This window comes from Ipomoea nil, unplaced genomic scaffold, assembly GCF_001879475.1.
Source record: "Ipomoea nil cultivar Tokyo-kokei standard unplaced genomic scaffold, Asagao_1.1 scaffold1977, whole genome shotgun sequence".
In the NCBI taxonomy this organism is placed as follows: domain Eukaryota; kingdom Viridiplantae; phylum Streptophyta; class Magnoliopsida; order Solanales; family Convolvulaceae; genus Ipomoea; species Ipomoea nil.
Window position 1 is genome coordinate 725,184 of NW_017618405.1, and position 18,577 is coordinate 743,760.

At 32.5% G+C, this 18,577-nt stretch overlaps 2 long non-coding RNA genes across 3 annotated transcripts; both read left to right on the forward strand.

The window, feature by feature from the left end:
* The first annotated feature begins 96 nt into the window (after positions 1-96).
* On the forward strand, positions 97-1,435 carry LOC109147165. Of its 2 annotated transcripts, none has more exons than XR_002048576.1 (2): positions 97-915; positions 1,000-1,435. It is a non-coding gene; the product is annotated as an uncharacterized LOC109147165 (long non-coding RNA). The 2 variants fall into 2 exon arrangements; XR_002048577.1 differs by having other exon boundaries at positions 97-910.
* A 1,451-nt stretch (positions 1,436-2,886) lies between these two features.
* LOC109147168 lies at positions 2,887-9,177 on the forward strand. Its single transcript, XR_002048581.1, has 3 exons — positions 2,887-2,897; positions 6,975-6,977; positions 9,064-9,177. It is a non-coding gene; the product is annotated as an uncharacterized LOC109147168 (long non-coding RNA).
* The last annotated feature ends 9,400 nt before the right edge of the window (positions 9,178-18,577 follow it).

Below are 18,577 nucleotides of genomic sequence, written 5' to 3' on the forward strand. Positions count from 1 at the left end.
TCATTTGTTTGGGTGTGACCAAGATGATTACTGTTGAGGTTTATAAATTTTCTGACTTTCAGTAGATGTTGATTGCTATGGAGTTATTGGGTTGAGGAGTGGGTTCTTGTAACGGATGTAGATTATTGGCTAGATCCAGTCCTGAGACGTGTTCGGTTTGCTGTTATTAGAATCTCTCATCAACCATCTTTGTTCTCTCCATCTATTGATGTGTTATGGTGCTGATGCATAGTTCTCTCGGTTTTGTTGATGCTAGGTCCATAATAGTCTGGTGATCTTCAAGATCATATACAATCTAGATCGCCATATAATTGGATCGGATCCATTATTTATACTGGCCAGCTACATCTAACCTTTTTTTTTTTTTTTTTTTTTTTTTTACTTTTCTTGGTTTTGTGGTGATCAAGATAATCATTGTTGAGGTTTATAAATTTTCTGTAGATGTTGATTGCTATGGAGTTATTGGGTTGAGGAGTGAGTCTTATAACGGATGTAGATTATTGGCTTGATCCAGTCCTTGAGACGTGTTCGGTTTGGTGTTATTATCTCTTATCAAACGTCTTTGTTCTTATTCATCTATTGATGTGTTATGGTGTTGATGCATACAAACTAAGTGTTTCTTTGGATTTTGTTGATGCTAGGTCCATATCTATGCCAACAGTGACGATCTTCATGATTAGATGCTATCTACATTGCAATCTAATCGAATTGTATCCCTTATTTATTCTGGGCAGCTACATCTAACCTTTTCTTTCTTTCCTTTGTTTTGGGGTGATCAAGATGATTACTGTTGAATTCTGGTTTATAAATTTTCTGTAGATGTTGATTGCTGTGGAGTTATTGGGTCCAGAAGTGAGTTATTGTAATGGATTTGCATTATTGGCTGGATCTGTTCCTTGAGAAGTTTTCGGTTTGGTGTTATTAAAAAATCTAATCACTCTCATCCATCTACTGCCTGATGCATATAAACTAAGTGGTTCTTGACTTTGTTGATGCTAGGTCCATAGCTATGCCAACAATCTGATGATCTTCAAGATTAGATATTACGCCATCTATGTGGATTGGATCCCTTAATAATATTGGCCAGAGAATCTAACTTCTTTTTTCTTTTCTTTGTTTTGGGGTGATCAAGAAGTTTACTGTTGATTTTGGTTTAAACTTTCTGTAGATGTTGATTGCTATGGAGTTATTGGATTGAAGAGTGAGTTCTTGTAAGGAATTTGGATTATTGGCTAGTTGATTTAATTTAAGAAGGGGATTATTGGGGGGAGGACTCGAATTTAATTTTGTGGCTTTTGTCTTTAGTTTGATCTATTGATCCTATCTAAGCAAACAGGTTTTGGAATTTTCTTTTTAGGTGCCATTCCAGTTTTTGCATGCATGGGATATAACATTGGAAGGGTGCAGCCAGGGAAGCTGTCATTTGTTTTTTCTATGGTTACAGAGCAAGAAAAGCTAGTTGATTCTGTTGAGAGAACTGTTTCATACATAGTTATGTGTGATATCATGGTTTTGATGTCTCTAATTCATCCTTTTATACCACCATCCATTGTTTCTAATTGATCTTTTATATCATTGCCCATTGTTTCACATTGATTCTTTTATACTCTGTATGGTTCAATCATTCCTCTCTTTGGCTGTGGGAAGTTGTGACTTGACCTCTCTTATATCTTTCAAAACACTTATCTAATCTTTTGATTCTTCCACATTTTTGTTTTCTTTGGTCCATATGCTCCTAACTGATAGGATGATATACATTTCATAGTGTGCAATTTGGTTGGTGGAGGCTGTGGTTTCCTGAATTTCATTGCTAGTTTTCATTCAACCTGATTACTGAGCCTCCCCAAGGACAACTAACAGCTAGTATCTTTTATGATAAGTAATGCTGTATATGGATCCTTCCTTTATTTTAGAGATTTTATTCATCAATCATAGTTCAACCAGTGCCTTTTGCATTTTTCCTGTGGTCAGTCAAATCTGTCAGTGCGTATGATGAACTATGGTGTCCTTGTGTGCATATCAATTTATCTGGAACTTGTGATTCAGCATATGGATTGGTGAACGACTGAATGGACATCTTGAAGGGTGTGTCACTTTTTTGCCTTCAGCTATGGTGGATGGGAGCAATCTTAAATAAGGCTGTTAATATGATTTCTCTGCTGGTATGGTGATTTCTTTATGAGATAGGTTGTTTTTGTTGCTCATGTCAGAGCAAAATGTGCTGATTTCAAGATCATGGTTCTCATTTGGAAGGACGGATAGATAAGAAAGGCATTAAACCTTTTTATTACTATGGTGTCTAGTTTTGTGTTGCATAGTGTTACAGAATACATGGTGAATGTCCATCAGCTGCCTGTCTTTATAATTTTGTGTCACTTTACTCTCTTATTTTTATGTATCGCATATTCTACTGCATTCTTTCATTTAAGCACAGTTTTATAATAGCCCATCTGATTCTCTGTCTTAATTTAGTTTATGGGTGATGTCCAGTAAGATTATAGTTTGCATTTTGTTGTGAGGTGTATCCAAGTATGGGATTGATGAAGACAGCTGGTGTAGGTGTCAGTGGAAATATATTTTTGTGTTTGTCATTCAACCTTTATGACCTTTCATGCCACGTATCTATTGTTCTGGGTCCTGTTTGCCGAAGCTGTTGATCATTGGATACCTGGGGAGGATAAAGTGAACACTTTGAATTTCAGTGAAGAAAAACTATCCAATATTGTTCAACAAAACTTTTTCTCTTGTTGCCTTGGTCACAAAGAAAGATATTCAATCAAACTAGACAGTGATGTATAATCAGTTAAGTGGAAGCTGTGATTCAATGTATGATGACAGAACACAAGGGGTGGACTTTTAGTTATGAACAATGAACAATTTTTTCTAGTGTGTTCTTCGTCTTCTTGAAGAAAGTGAGTACAAGTTGGATTATTCTGCTGGTTTACTTATTTTATGCTACTTTTCGGGATAATTTACTTTGGAACAGGTTATGTTTTTTTGGCTTGAAGACATTGCTGTAGACTTTTCATATACATCATTTCAGAGTGCTGGAATGGTTATGACAATTATGCTAATGGAATGTTTTAGATCAGAGGTGCAATTATCACTCCAATACATGCTGTTGAATTTTAAACTTCATCTTGGATGGCTTTTGCTCAAGATCAATAAGATGTAGGTGAGTCTTGTTTTTTGATTTAGGTTTTATGGTTGTTGAGCATGGTGTAAAAGAATCAGAAACAGCAAAAGGTGGCCTAGTGTTTGTAATTAAATTTGATGGGGTTAATAGAGAATTCTGAGATAGGTGGTATTAATCATTGATTTTGAAGAAATATAATGTTTCTTTTCCCTCTGTAGAGTTGTTAAGGTCTTCACTCTCTATGCTTTGCTAATAGTCTCCACCTTCTGTGCTAGTAATCTTTAATCACCCACCCAGAGAGATGCATGCTCCTTCCTTTTGAGTGCTGCTTCATCTTCTGTGTGTTTGTATGCAGTAGTTAGCAATCTTGTCTAGATAGTTCCATTTATTGTTAATTTTGGTTAGCTTTTTAACTCCGCCTGTGAAAGCAGCCGCTCCCAAGCCCGGATGAAGGAGGAGGGAAAAGCCTTTTAAGTCTACTTTTGATTTGAGTTAAGTGGTTTGTAGTTTTTCTAACTGTTAATTATTTTAAGTAGTATATTTGCCGTTGTTGCTTCTTAGGCAGGATCAAATGAGAATATGATCTTCCTGAAGATTGATCTCTGTGCATTTAAGTTCATTAATGGTTGACGATTTTAGTAAAAGAGTACGGGATTGATTTTATAATTATTGTAAACTTTTAAGTTTGTAAAATTGACTTATTAACTTTTTTCTATTTTTTAAGCAACTTTAACCGTTGACGTAGGAGCATATTTTCCTCTTATATTTTAGTAATATATTTTTACATTAATTTTATTTTATTTGTATAAACATTAAATAAAAGGGAAAAATAATAAATTTTATTTCTAAAAAATAAGGGAAAAGGTACAAATAGGCCATTGAACTATTTGGGGGTTAGCAATTAAGCCATCGAACTCAAATAAGCTCCAAATTGATCCATGAACCTGCAAAAAAAGTGCAATTAACATTTTTAACAGGTTAACAACAAGTTACTGCTGACTAGGATGCCATGTGTAATTTTATTTTTTATTTTATTATTTTTATTATCCTAATCAGCATTTGACACCAAAAAAAAAAAAAAAAAAAAAAAAAAAAAAAAAAAACATTTGACCCTTTCGCTTTATCTCTTTAGCGATTGTTTGCGACATTTTTTGTTTTCTCTCTTTTTCGATTGTTTGCGACATTTTTGAATTAGAAAAAATACATTGAAATTTCAATATTTAAGAAATTACGCAAACAACAGCAAAAGATAGAAAAACAGCAAAATAGAGAAGAAATTACCAATTTATTGTAGAGTTTTCCGGAGAAAAGTAAAGTTGAGCCGGAGAGATTGGAGCCGATTCGATGTTCGCAACAAAGCAACGAAGAAGAGAAGAGGAGAGATTGGAGCCGATTCGAAGCAACGAAGAAGAGAAGAGGATTTGATGTTCGCGACAAAGCAACGAAGAAGAGAAGAGGAGAGATCGGAGCCGATTCGGAGCAACGAAGAAGAGAAGAAATATGCTTAAGTTTTTTTTTTTTTTTTTTTGGTGTCAAATGCTGATTAGGATAATAAAAATAATAAAATAAAAAATAAAAATTACAAATGGCATCCTAGTCAGCAGTAACTTGTTGTTAACCTGTTAAAAATGTTAATTGCACTTTTTTTGCAGGTTCATAGATCAATTTGAAGCTTATTTGAGTTCGGTGGCTTAATTGCTAACCCCCAAATAGTTCAATGGCCTATTTGTACCTTTTCCCAAAAAATAAAGATGACTTAAGATTTATATTGACAGTTTAACCTATGACGAAAAGGATCTTGTTTTGTTAAACCTACAGTGGATAAGATGATTCTTTGCGTGAACAAATAAATATAGTAATATATGTGAACAAATAAATATAGTAATATATAGAAGACAAGAGATGCGAATCCAATATGTATATACATAATATATAAAGTTTTAGTATAATTTCAAGACTATAAAGGATGAAGATGCATGTATTGTTATTATAATATAATTTCTCTACTAATGTTGACATATATTTATTTATAACGCTCCTATTAGACATTACTATAGGTTAAAAATCTTACTAAAAAAATTAAAGAGTAAATACCTAAAATGGTCCCTCGACTATAGTTAAATTCACAATTTGGTCCTCGACTTTCAATTTCAATCAATTAAAACTTTGTAATTTTAATACAATTTGGTCCTCTGTCTATTTGACCGTTTGTTGACTGTGATTTTTGAGGATATATATGTAATTTCATGGTCCATCGTCGGTGAAGTTGCATTTCCAGACTGCACTGTTACATTCGAATCCACTGCCGAAAGTATCTACCAAAATCCGGTCGCATTTCTTCATCGTCCCTTTGGATTGAATGTAGTTGCGTTCGTACCAGAGCGAATAAGACGACGTGTTTCCGAACCGGTGCAACGTCATCCTGGAGGTCTCTACGTGCTCCGACGAGAGCTGAAGGTTCTTCTGGAGATCGTCGATCACGGTCAACAAACGGTCAACTAGATGGAGGACCAAATCGTGTCAAAATTACAAAGTTAAGGACTTAATTGGTTAAAATTAAAAGTTAAGGACCAATTTGTGAATTTAGCTATAGTTGAGGGACCATTTGGGTATTTACTCAAAATTAAATAAAACAATCTAGTTGAGGAAAGAGTACATGATATATGTGTATTCATGTATTGCACTAATTGTTTCATTAAAGAACCTTTAATTCAGGATTTATTCAAATACAGGGATTGAGAATGTTGCAGTTTCTCTAGTCTATTTTCGGGTTGGGTTAGGGGAACATCCGAGCACAATTGCCTTTGTGGATCTAAACATGCTCACAAGATGCACAATAAGAATAAGGCCAATTCATAGAGGACTATTTTAGCATCACTCTTTTCAAGATTGATTTATGTAAATGTCACTCCCCTTAAAAGATAATAATTTTCAAAGTCTACACGTTCTAAAAGGAATATGTAGGAACCTCCCTTCATGATTAGGCGATCTGGATTTCTGGCGGTGCCGGCCGTTGGTAGAGGAGCAAGCTTCAGGCAACATAGGCATCATTGTTTCTTTCGACTCATTCTTATAAAAGCGCGATGAATTCTCAATATAGAGTTGCAAGGCAAACTCAAATTATGGTCCTCCAAAACGCTAAGGAAACCACCAATTGTAAGCATAAAGGCTCTACTTTTCATCTACTCTAATCACCAATTACTACCAATAATTATGATTATTCAAATTGCACCTAATCAAACATGTTTCCTCTCCCTTGAATGGTCTCGACCACCTAGACTTAAGCTTCTTACAGGGTTACGGGCGGAAAGGGTTCACATACGATGTGATTCTAAGCTGGTGGTTGGTCAACTGACTGACGAATGTGAGAATAATGAAGGCAATATGCAAAGGTATAGAGGTGTGGTGTTGAAGGCACTTCGTGAGTTCCAAAGATATGAGATCCACAAGTGTCGGCCCGTGAACAAAATGCCGATGCTGACATGTCCTCCAAACTAAGCACCAGAGCCCCTAGGCCGAAAAGCAAGCAGAGCAACAAACACGAAATACGAATAGACACTTCCATGGCTAAAAGAATCTAGAAAGTATAAATTTTTGAGTTGTGGGTGAAGGAAAAGATAGGTTACAGAGTCTCCTACATGTATTTGAACCATATGTATATATTGGGGGATTCGCTCGAAACGAATTGAAGAAACATCTACTTGTGCAGCATGATGGATCTATATGACGTGGCTTGGATCGGAGGTTTTCTATTTGACCAGCAAGTTGAATATGTTTTGTAGATCTACTTGGAAAGAGATCATATTGATCAAGATAAACATTAGGAATGCCAAGTTAGCGAGTGTTTGAATTATATTTACATGAAATCCACAATATATATATATATAGTTTAGTAATGCCTATTATAAGCTTTCTTTTCAACTCCAATATTCAAAGAACAATACAATGTTATTAAATACGGAGTAGCTGATACAACAAACATACTGGTATTGTCGAGGAGGTGGCAAACGGTACACAAAGATGCGTGGACTACGGTCCAAAACATCGTCGTGAATATTAGGAGTATAATTAATGTACATTATATTTTAGAATAATGTACATTAATTACGTGTTAAAATAATGTACATTATGTATTAAAATAATGTGCATTACGTGTTAGTATAATGAAACATCTGGGGTAATATAATGTATATTATGTTTTAAAATAATGTAAATTATGCTTTAAAATAATGTACATTATGTTTTAGAATAGCGTACATTATAAGTTATAAAAATATATGTTGTAGCTGGGCACGCAAAAAAATAAATTAAAATTAAGTAAAATGACATCGTTTTTAAACTGTGATCCAGGCAACAGTCCTCGCAAACAACTGTGTAGACCACGACTCACGCAATAACTATTGCGAGGAGGTTGGCGCCCCCAATAGTGCAACGAACAAAGTCATGGCCTTAATCCTTGAAAGCATGACGTTCTTCACCTTCATTGCAAATGCAACAATTACGTCATTGATGCCTTTTCCAACTAGGGGATGCAAACTGTTTAATTTATAATTTTTTTGAACCTGATACGAAATTGATATGAACTTAGTGCTATCAAATAAATTAAAGTGTATATTGTCCCAAGATAATTATCAATGCAAGGATAGAATTATATCAAAATACCTTAGACCTATGATACGATAGCCCCGCAAATGTATCGATAGTCCTTTTTGAGCAAGAACTAGACTCCCAGGAAAATAAATAAGAGCTCAAGAACAAGTGTATTTCCTGTCTCCATTACCGCTTATTACAAAGCTTTAAATAGAATAGAGAAATAACCATGTAAGCTAAATTAACGGATCATAACTAACTAGTGTTTACACTTATTCAACTCATAATAGATCTTATGGGATTATTGTGAGAAATCAGAACACCATGAGTATGTTAAGACTTAGCCTATTCTTTTTGAGAATAAGAAATCAATTCATTAAATCAGATAGCAAACAATCAGCAAGACTTAGCCTATTCGTTTTTAGAATAAGAAATCAATTCATTAAATCAGATAACAAACAATCAAGAAGACTTAGCCTATTCTTATTTCCTTATTTTATTTATGTGGCTTAGATTTGTTTAGCTTTCCTAGTCTTCTGTTTCGGGTGTAACCTCTCCTGCCTTTGTGGCTTTGTATTACTATTTAAAGCTCTTTAGCTTACAGTGAATAAACACAAAAGTTCACATTGTCATATGGTATCACAGCCTTCTCTCTAAACGAGAAATTTATTTAGTTATTTCTTATTACGTTATTCTAGCATGCTAGATTGTCTGCAATCCTCAGGGGTTCTGACATGTTCTCTGATATGCTCAAACTACTCGTTGGAATTAGAAGGTTAGAGCTCTACCTTGATATAACCTTCTTCACATAATAGCAGGATGAAATAATATCGCACTTTAAAATTAATGCAATAGATGATATTATATTATTCAATATGGAGAACAACATCGTACTAATAATGGTAATTGGTCACTCTCATGTTGAGAATATTTATCCTTAGTCAGTTAAATATTTCTTTCATATATATGGTGAACTTAACTCTTAAAATAGGTGATAATGATGCACGCAACATTTTTTATTTATCCTTATATGTAACCCACTAGCTTTTCACGCGCATTGCGCGAATGGATAATGCCCAATAATTTTATTTTTTTTTAAATAAGTATTTCAAAATATAACAATGCAAGATTATATACGAGATGTTCATGTATAGGTAATTGAATGTTGAATTTATTTATTTAAATCAGTAATTCAAAGTATATAAATGCAAGATAATATATGAGAGATTATAATTGTCACTAAAATAAATGTTTGCAACTTAGTAACGCTAGTCTACATACTTAGTCTAAAAACAATAGTCTAAATAAATACTACTTTTGGTTTAAATTTCTCTGAGTGTTCTTAATTCTCTTTTGGATAGCATTGCCATTGTCTTCATATTCAATACATGTCATCTTCTTTTTTATTGGTAGTGTGTCATGTGCAATTGAGTTACTGGTGGTAGCATAGAAGGTAAAGTCTTGCAATTAGATTATGGTGTATGAAGTTTTAGATTTGCCTTGCTGTTTATATAACTGGGATCTTAGTTGTACTATGAACTATCTTGCAAGTGCCTGTTGATATTTAGCAGTGGAAATTTTTTCCCCTAAATGTTTCATGTGTTATGAGATGTGTCTCGTAGATTATCATGTGAAAGTATTGAACAAAATATTAATATTTATTATATTTGTATAAAATACTTGGTAAATAAATATATAACATATTTTGTATTATAACTTTGATATTTAATTATAAAATAGTGTAAAAAAAAAAGACAATGGACAATGTAGTAAATATAATTAATTTGAAGATAAGAATTTTTGAATTGTAGAAAATAATGATAATATAACTAATGAAATAAATTGAAATTATATCTCTTTCTAAATTTTTTTATAATGATTTTATTTTTGAATAAAGGCATTATAGACATCTAATTCTAAATTAATTAAATGCATATGTATTATTTTTTGTTGTAGTTACTAATTTATTTAATTTAATAAGAGTAATAAATTAAAGTGGGGTACTTACTTTTCATCCACAACAATGAAGTCATTGATTTTTTTATTTCCATTCGTTGTTGAGAGAAATTGTTTTTTTTTGATTTTGTCAAGGACTTGCTCTTTAGACTGCTACTACTTTTAGGACTTATTCATCTCAGTCGCCGAGGGCTCACTCGTCCTCTCAAGCGCCGAGGGCTATTTTCCCATCTGTCTGGTCAAGGAACTCAAACTCATAAGTCCTTTATCATCAATTTATGACATTCATTAATTAAACAACAAAACCCATTGTCATATATTGATGAGGACGGTTTTCACACATCCATCAAGTATCAAATCACAGTATAGAGTTTAGATATCGTTCTACTGGAGATGGCTCTTGTAATGTTAGGAATTGATGTAAAATGGAGTTAAGCACAAGCTAAAACTACCCTTTTAGAAGCTAAACCTATCGATAAGAAGTTGGTTTGATATGATTAAGCCAATAACAAATAAGACAAGTAAAACAAAGGACCGGGACTTGGTTGATTCAAGCTAAGATGCCAAAAATTGTACTAAGGATTAGGGAATTAAATCGAGGCATAGGGTAAGTGAGATGCACAAAAGTGTCCAAATACCACTCTCGTAGCTATTTGGACTTGCAACCTCACCTTAAACTCCACTCTCGTGGCAATTCAACCCAAGGTTGCCCAAGCAAGAACACAAGGCAATAATTCTAGTGATTATAGTGACGAAGTCATTCTAATAATTAATTACTCGTCACAATTATAATAAATTAGTGACAAAAAAAAAAAAAAAGAAATCAACACAATTATTGTCACAATTTAGTAATTTTTGTTACGGAACTATAGAGCGTCACAAATATTTGTAATAATTTAACACAAAAAATGACAATATTAGTGACAACAATATTTCTTCTCACAATTGTTTCTAATTTCTAATGGTACAAATCAATTGTACTTTTATTGACAAAAAACGTTGTCACGAATATTATCAACAAGAGTGACCAACAATTATTTGTCACAAAAAGTTGTGTCAACATTGTTTTTTGTCACAATTACATTCGTTCCCGCCATAATTATAATGCCGCCAAAATAAACATACATTTAGTGACAACAAATAGTGACAACGCATGTCACGACACAATTATTATAGTAACAGTGACAATTTATTCGTAACAAATACTTACTCATCACAGTTACCATATTATCTGTGACCAAAAAAAAGTTATCACAATTACACCACACAATAGTGTCAAATTATTTTTTTGGTCACAAAAAGGGTATTATTTGTGACTAAATTATGAAGTGTCACAAAAAAATTGTCACTAAATGTCTTTATTCTTGTAGTGTCTCCTTAATACCCGAAATACTCTCGTATTAGGCATTAAGTGTGTGAATGTGTGGATAGTGTACAAGCTCTACTCTCGTAGCAACAAACACACTCCAAATCAAGCATATAATTGGGATCCAACAATTATACACAATTTCACAACAAACCCAATTCACACAACTAACCCTAGGACACCCAAATAATCCTCTTTATGCAATACAACTCAAATATGCATCAATAGCAAGAAATCAAACCAAATCCTAGTCCCAAAACACTTAGCTACTCATAATATAACAAAAGATGCACAATGTTGAAAGAGTAATTGAAAGCATAGATGAAAAGTAAAGAGAAGAGATAAAAAGAACACTTCTCTATTGAAGCCTTGAAATCCAAGATTTGCAATGTTCTTGAGCTTGGAAATGGAAAGAAACAACCAATCTACTCCTATCTAAGCTATTCTAAAGTTAACCCTAGTTGTGGAGTGAAAGAGAAATGAAAAGTGTCTTAAAGAGTGGAAAAATTCCCTTTAAAAAGAGCCAAATCGCGCTGCTAGAAAAAAAAACAGGGAGCTGGCCATGGGCGTGGCCACGCCCGTGGCCACCAGGCAGAAACATCTGCCCAGTGGCCACGGCCGTGGCCACACCTGTGGTCACCAGGCAGAATACACTGCCTGGTGACCACAGCCGTGGCCACACCCGTGGCCACGGCTATGGCCACGCCTGTGGCCACCAGGCAGAATACACTGCCTGGTAACCACAGCCGTGGCCACACCTGTAGCCACCAGGCAGTGAATTTTGCCTGGTAACTACGGGTGCGGGCACGTCGCGGCTAGCCGGGTACGCCTTCATTGTGTCGGTGATCACTTTGGTGCTCTCCTCAACCTCAGGTCACGCCATGATCCATTCCAAAAACGTGTTAAACTCTAAACATCATCACTTTGGTTAATCAAATGTGTCTTCGTGTTAAGGTGACACCAAAAACTTGATCAAATACTTCATAGAATGCTTCAAAACATCATTTCTTCGTCAAATCACCTAACACACGCAATAAATTCATAAGTGACCAAAATGAATCTATAAAATAATGAGTAACAAGCAAAAACACTAAAATACACAAGGAAAAAGCATTAGTTTAAGACATTCATCATATATGATGTTCGAAACCGCTTATGTTTTGGCACAATTGCTGTCAATATAGGATGATAATAAATAATTTGAAATATATGGTTACAATAGATATTGTTATAATAATATAGTAAAAATTAACTTACAAATTTCTTTAGAAGTTTTCTCCCTCCTTTTGCTTTGGTTTATATTCTTTCCAAAAGGTTGAACCCCAAGGGGCCCCCACACCTCGGCCCGACAGAGCATATGGGAGGACTCAACTGAACATGAACCACAGAGGCTAATGAGCCCCCTCACTTTGAGAAGGATGTAAAAAAGGTTGAACCCCAACTTCGCACAAGTAGCCCCCTCATTGTTGGAAAAAGTGCTTGTAATCTGTAATACATGTGAGAAACAACAAAATTACAGCAAACATCAGGGAACAAAAACTTGATCATTTGATATCTTCAAGCGTGTAATCACTTTCCTATAAGTTTTAAATCTCCCTCTATAAAAGCAACAAGGTTCGAGATTTAATCTTATGGGATACAAGAAGATGAATGAAATTCTCAAGTTGCTTTGTTTGAGAATTTCCTATAGAACTGTAGGACTGTGAAATATCCCAGTGTACTGCAATTTTGTTGTTTCTCACATGTATTACAGATTACAAGCACCTTTTCCAACAATCTATAAGCTTTAAAGTTATAAACCTTTGATCATTGGTCTTGCCTTGAAAGTTTTGAAGGCAAGATGTCAGGCATGAAAGAATGATTCTCATCACGGAATATTTTTGGAATGAGATTCTGAATTTGCTGATGAGAGGATGACATAAATCACTTTTGGGTTTGTCGTTGTTTATGTACAAGAAGATATCTATGCGGATTTTTGCATGGAGTAGTGGCATGTATTATACATGTGGCTTTAATGCATGTTATGCAGTTTGCTTTCATCTCCACACAAAATCATGGGGTATTAGATTATGCCAAGATGATTAGTAAGATGTGTAAAATGATTTTATTTAAATAAATCATTTTGTTATCCATGATTTAATTGGCATGAGAAGATATGTTCTCTCCACAGTGGGGTGAGTGGTTTTAGCGCATCAAAGGCCGGAAGAGATGGATTATATTATCAAGGCAGATACAAGTTACAGGATGAGATCGGTTAACATACTTTTTATTTGTTTCGGCCTCGGCATGAATATTGTAAGTTTTATTTATTTATTTGGCTAAGTTCTGAATTATGTCCAGAAGATTTGCATGAGATTCCTTTGAGATTTGCAAAGCCTGTTAAATACAAGGATATGTTTATGCATGTGTATAAATATTTTTATATTGAGACTTTGTCTCAGTTACATGCATAGTATACAAGATACATATATGATATGTTGGATCTTGGGGTGCTGCAAATTTTATCAAATTTGGTGTTGTCAATTTCTTGTTTTCCTATGCATGGTTACAATGTTTAATGATTGTAAGTTGGAAATAATTTCAATGTCATGCATGGAATTATTGATTATTTAAGCACACAGATGATTTTTATTCTTGTAAAAACTTTTGAAATATTATGTTATTAATATTTCTGATAAAGCCATAAATGCCTTTGAAATGCTCTGTTATATTTCTTATGAAGGGATGCAGAAAGTTTTATGCATGAGATATGCATAATGAAATTCATAAAATTTATGAATGCCTTTAACACAAAGTTTCTCATATTGAGAATGTGTTAAAATTCTGAAAGTCAAAAAGTTTACTAGTTTATCTAGTATGGCTGGCAATTAGCAGTGAAAAGAAAGTTTAAATTTAAATCATGGATTATGATTTAAGTTGGTTTGATTCTTCAGTTTAGAAGAAACATGAAAAGTTAAAAGTTTAAAATCAAAATGGTTTATTCTCCAAAGTTGATGTTCTCTGAATGGAGGAGGTTTATTCTCCAAAGTTGATGATGTCTCAAATGGAGGAGGTTGAATTTTTATTTTAAGGAGTCCCCACTGCTAATAAGTTCAACATGATGATTGAAATTTTTGGTTATAGAATTTGCAAGAAATAAATATTTATTGACTAGGAACCTATAAAGGGGGTTCCGGTATAATCAATTGAATATTTTATTTCACCAGTTCATTAATAGAATATTAAAATTCTATCTATCATCATGTTCGGGTGACTAAGTGGATGAGATTAAAATGAATTTTGATATACTTGAATAAAACCATTAATTAGTATATTTAATAGAAATTTCCATCCTGGAAAGATTTTCTAATGCCAGTTGAATGTCTAATCGTGAAACTTGTTCCTCAATTAGTAGATGGATATTTCTGCTTGGAGGAGGTGTTGTTTTATGAGTTTCTAAAAGCACAGTTGCCTTTTCAACTATGGCATCTGAATTTCTTGCGTTGGCTTCGGCATGCAAATAAGTTGATTGGCTAAGGAATTTAATTATTAAGATTCCGGTTTGGCCAAAACCGATGTCACCAGTTTTGGTACACTGTGACGGCGCTACTACACTGGCCAAATCATATAACAATGGTTATAATGGCAAGTGAAGACACATAGGCTTGTGACATAGCTATGTGCAGGAGCTCCTAATAAGTAATAGTGTTGTAGCACTGGACTTTGTACAATCCCGGTTATAACGGATCTGTTTGCAAAAATCTTTGCAAGGGACATGGTTCTAAAGACATCGAAAGAGATATGGAAAGCCTAATTATTTAATTGCAAGTGAAGGAAAGCTCAACTCACGTTTAAGTTATTACATTAGACCTTGAGTTCAATGTAGATGAGTACTTCATTTTGTAATTGCAATCATCAAAAGTTTAAATTAAAAATTATATCCCAAAAAAAAGTGATGATTGGTCCTGCATTGTTGTAGGGATGGGTTTTTACTCTTAACTGGTCTTTTGAAAAATGCAAGATGCAATGCATGAGTTAAAAGATTAGCCTCTGTGAGCATGAAGTGTCGCCGCTTCAAACAAGTTTGGGTTTTACTTGGTACGTGCTCATTAATGGATACGGACACATGGCCGTAATAGTGTCAAGTTACAGTGAGTTGTAATGACTGTAAAACTTGTGTGTGTTATATCTACGTTTCTTCAATGAGACTGCGTGATTCAAGGTTCGTCCGTCACGGCAATTCAATTCGAATTAATGTAACGCATATAACACTATGTGAAAGTTCAATCTCTAAGACACTTTCATTTATGCATGAGTTTTGGATTTATCTTGGTACAGTATTAATTTTTACTATATAAATGGAGGAGGAATGTTGGAAATTTATATAGTAATGGAGATTAATGTTTCAGATGGACTACCATGAAAGCTTAAATAATATTTGGAGTTGTGAAGTTATAAATATTATTTTAGTTTGGTAGAAAGTAAATTGAAAAAATATGGTTTGGAACCGAATTGAAGTTTAATGATTCGTTGTTGTTAACGAATCGTTGATTCTTAACGAATCAATGCATAAATCAATTCGGTAATATCGTATCGTGGTTTAACGATTTGATGAACGAATTCGTTAAACACGAATTGATGAACGAATTTGTTATTAAGGAAAAGATGGATTCAGATTGCATGATTGGTGTTAAGTGGTATTGGGTGCCATTTTGTTATATTAACGAAAGAAACCATACAACAAAAGAAACCAATTTTTGGTTTTGCTGCTTTCGTGGTACAACATCTTTCGTTGTTGCTGCATGATTCGTTGCCTAATTCATAACATTGATTCGTTGGTTTTGTTAATTGTTGGCTGCATGCGTGTAAGTGTTAATATATATATTATCTATTTATTATTATGCATGGTAACATGCATTGCAGTAATATATATATATATATATATATATATATATATATATATATATATATATATTGCTTTATAATTTCGTATGCAGTGAAAATATATAAGATTATGTTATTATTTCCCATGCTATAGACAGGGCCGGATTTTAGGCTGTGCAAGCTGGGCTACCGCACAGGGCCCCCAATTTTAGAGGGGCCCCAAATTTTAGAGGTTCAATATTTAATTTTTACCTAGCTAGTTTAAAAATAAAAATTAAAAAGTTTTCAATTAAACTTTAAAGGTTTCATGAAGAGATGGTAAGAATGTGTATTTATTGTATTTTAACTTGGAGGTCAAAGGTTCGAAACTTGCATGTATTAGTTTTAAAAATTATGATTTTGGTAGGGCCACATTTATTTACTAGAACAGGGCCACCAAAACTTAAAATACGGCCCTGGCTATAGATTCTGTTATTATTTCCCATGCTATATCAGGCAAGATATATCTTATGGAAAAAGATCAACAATCACTCATCACTAATGAGACTTAATCCCTGGTCATTCTTTTCAACTTTTATCTCTATGACTAATTGAGCTACCCATGCAGCCAGCTTTAGTTTATATTTCTAATATATATAGTGGTGATTGTTGGGTTTTCAAAAAAAAAAAAAAAAAAAAAAAAAAAAAAACTTTCAAATTTATTTAGAAGTTTTCATGCATGGATAAAATTCTAAGAATGATGTATAAACTTTCAATTAGAGCTGATGGGATGTTAATATTGTCAATTCTTTGAAAAATGATCCTATTGTTTTAGAGTCCAGGTGTAGTTGTATTTTTTTATCAACAACTTTGTAGTTAGGTTGTGATGGCCTGACAATGATGTAAGAACTATTTTGTCCGATAAAAAATAATAGTACAATATTTGTAAATTAATGTACAATTGTACCATTATAGAAATACATAAAAAAAAATATTAATACCATAATGACCTAAATCATTCTAATAATGCAAAATCATAATTAAAATATTGACTCTTGTTCTAAATAATCAAAAGAAGATTAATTAAACGAAAAAAAAAAAAAAAAAAAACTTAACCTAAATTTGTTTTTTTTTTCAAGTGCAAGAAAATGATTTTCAAGGTTTCTAATTTATAATCTTTGATGCTCAACTTTGAATGTTATGTATTTAGTTGCGCTAATTATTTGACCAAAGTTTATGTTAAATTTTATATTTTATATATTGTACTAGTTTTTTTACGCGCATTGCGCGATTGGGATAATGCCCAATGTTTTTTTTTTTTAGATAAATACATTAAAGTATATCAAAGCAAGATTATATGGAGTTGTTCATTCTTAGATAATTGAATGTTAAATTTGTGTATTTAAATATGTAATTCTAAGTTTACAAATGTAAGATAATATAGTCAAGATTGATTATAATTGTCAATAAAATAATTGAATAGGTATGGTTGAAATCAAATACGGGACATAAGGGAGAGCAAATAAAAATTAGGGCATAAAATATTAAATATATACTAATATTGAAGAGCTAACTGCTGATTGCCAAACAAGGATATTGCGAGGTGGTTTCTCACTTCAATTTGTTATGTGATTTGAATACTCTTTTTGTCAATAAATTCCCCAAGTAGATAAGATGTTTGGCTTAATTATATATTTTTTTAAAAAAATATTATTATTATTATTATTATTATTATTATTATTATTATTATTATTACTATTACTATTACTATTACTATTACTATTACTATTACTATTACTATTACTATTACTATTACTATTACTATTTCTATTATTATTACTATTACTATTATTATTACTATTACTATTATTATTATATTACTATTATTACTATTATTATTATTATTATTATTTATTATTATTATTATTATTATTATTATTATTATTATTATTATTATTATTATTATTATTATTATTATTATTATTATTATTATTATTATTATTATTATTAGATCATTTTACATGTTAATCTAAACTGCTAATTTTTTTTTCAAATATCTTTTTACCAACAGTTGATATAACTCGCTGGTCAAATCTTCTAACGCTAATCGCTAACTGCTGATTGTTAAACAAGGACAATGCGATGTAGTTCTCACTTCAATTTGTTGTGTGATTTGAATACTCTCTTTGTCAATAAATCCCTCAAGTAGTTAATATGGTTGGTTTTATTAATTATATATTTTTTTAATTTTTCATGGTTTTAATAAAATACTTGGTAAATAAATATATAACATTATTTTGTATTATAACTTTGATATTTAATTAAAAAACAGTGCACAAAAAAAGCAAATAGACAATGTAGTGAATATAATCAATTGATGAATTTGAATGTAAAGAATTTTCACCGTTAATTATATATTTTTTTAATTTTTTAAAAACAATTATTTTAGCTAAAATCATAATAAGCAAGGTAGAGACAGTAAGGTCAGTTGTATGATAACTCACGTCGATCTGATAATTTACAAATGTCAATTACATTTTTCAAATGTCATATTATCAAATATGTGAATTGTGTTGTTTGAGTTTGTGTTTCAGTTGGGTGTGACATTCACTAGTGGGGTGGAAAATGAGGGTCATTGCAATTCACATGCACTTTCGAGTTGTGCTATACCTTGGCCTTGGTTTTGT